Source organism: Psammomys obesus, unplaced genomic scaffold (assembly GCF_907164565.1).
Source record: "Psammomys obesus unplaced genomic scaffold, mPsaObe1.curated_primary_1811, whole genome shotgun sequence".
NCBI lineage: Eukaryota > Metazoa > Chordata > Mammalia > Rodentia > Muridae > Psammomys > Psammomys obesus.
In genome coordinates this window covers 62122-64351 of record NW_026590172.1, presented here as the reverse complement: position 1 = coordinate 64351, position 2230 = coordinate 62122, and positions in this window count along the sequence as shown.

Genomic DNA, 2230 nt, shown 5'->3' with positions numbered 1-2230 from the left:
GCTGGCCTGAGCTCACACGCTGTAGACCAGGCTGGCCTGAGCTCACAGAGTGGACGCTCCCCCAGTGCTGGATGGAAGTGGCGTGCTGTGGCCCAGCCACACTTTCTTAGAGGAGAGCCGCCGGCTTCTAGCTCAGGCCTGCCATGGGAACACGCCTCCCTGTGTACAGACTCAGAGCCAGAGTCAGGTCCAAACCCAGCAGCCGGCGGGGCACCTCTGTTCCAGACCCCTCCTCGGGCTTGGGAGCTGCGGCTTGCCCTCCGGAGGGCCTGGCGGATGCCGGCAGCAGGGCCGAGGGGGCCCTCCCGCGCACGCCAGCTCTGCTCTCTCGTCTGTGACCCGTCCGGGCTTCACCGATGAGGGGTTCAGTGGCCTAGACTCCCTCCCAGCCTCCCCGGCCCAGAACTGAGGGCATGCTCCAGTTCCCGAGTTCTCCAAAGAACCTGGAGCCGCCTCGGAGCCGCCAGGGAGCGGATGTTCCCCCAAGGCCTGCGGCCCGAGGCTTACCTCAGAGACCAGGGGGAAAGCCTGCACCCCGGCCAGGGAGCCAGAGCAGGAGGTCCCCGGCTAGACGCTGAGCCCCGGCCAGCCAGAGGCCCTGCCTCGGAGAATAGGCCCTGGCCTCGGGGGACAGTGCCGTGGCCTGCAGACTCGTGGCCACTCATGTGCACGCACACACGCACACACGCACACACGCACACACACACACGCGCACGCATGATCAGGAAGCCAGGTGGAGAGATTGTGTTGAACCGATGATGACACTGGAGGTTATCTCTCTCACACTCGTACACAGTCACACACAATTTTTAAATCAAAATTTAAAAGTTGGTGAAATCACACCTTTGGGAGGCACGGGCTCAGGCCAGGAGTTGGTGCCCTCGGAGCTAGCCCCGGACCTCCGGCCGGCTCCGCTGCCCTGTTTCCACGCCAGCCTTGTACTTCTGCAGAGGCGCAGTGAGGGCGCCTGTCCAGGAAGGAGGCGGAGGCCAGCAGGGCCAGTTCGAACACTCGGGAACGCGGAGTCCGAGGCAGTACCAGAACTCACACTCCAGCTCAGGGTCAAGCTGAGTGTGAGCTGTGAGAAATGGCCTTCCACGGAGAAAGATCCCGAGCCTCCTGCTGGCGCTGGAAGTGTAGACAGACAGACAGGCGGACTTGCTTGTTTGTTTTCCAAAGAACGTCTGACTTCCGGCCCATCCCTCTAGGTTGTCAGGCCACCACGAGGTGGGTTGGCGCTGTGGCTCTGGGTCCACAGTAGCAACCTGGCTTCACTTTGAGGGTGTGAGGATCTCCCAGGCTGGCCTTACACTCAGCCTGTCGCCAAGGATGGTCTTGAACTTCTGACGCTCCTGCCTTCGCCTGCCAAGTGCTGGGCTTAAAGGGCCACAGGGCCCACACCTTCAGCTGCCACACTCCCGGAGCAGAGGCAGGTGGATCTCTTCGAGTTCCAGGACAGTCTGATGTGCAGGGATGATTCTTGGACAGCCAGGGCTACACAGTGAAACCCTGCCTCCAAAAGACACCACCCAACAAAAACAGAACAGCAGGCAAACGAACGAAATGGGTCCTCAGTGCGCTGGGCCCTGTCTCCACGCCCCACACTCAGGCTCGCCCTGTGGTAGTTATTCCTGCGAGGCTGTGACAAGGTGCCCGAGGGGAACAAGCCATGGGCAGAGCACCACGGTGGCAATAGGGGCGCAGGGGAAGGCGGCTCATGGTGGGAAAAGCAGAGATAGGAAGGGACAGGGAGCCTGCTGAGACCAGCCCAGGGACCCCGTCCTCCAGCCAGATCCCACCCCCGTCAGAGCCTTACAGAAAGGAGAGGCCCAGCTGCGGCCCGCGCCTGGGCACAGGGACACGGCAGCACGCACCGGCCTGTGGGAGGGGAGGTCAGGTCCATACCAGGAGTCTCCTGGCTGGACCCGTTGGTGGGTGAACAGACAGAGAAGTGGGTGGGTGAATCAGTGGTGGACGATGGACAGAACATGGATATAAGGCTGGATACATGGGTGTGTGCGTGCCCGTGTGTGCACGCGGAGGTCAGAGGACAGAAGCCGTCCTCACTTCCGGTGTGGGACTTCTGACTAGAACCATCAGGCCTGGCCAGGTGCCGCCTTGCCTGGTCTCTGAGCCTGAGTCATCACCCAGACCTGCAGCTCACTGGCTGGCCAAGGTCCGAATCCTCCTGCCTCCGCTCCGGGGCGGGGCGGAGGGTCGAGCAGGTACA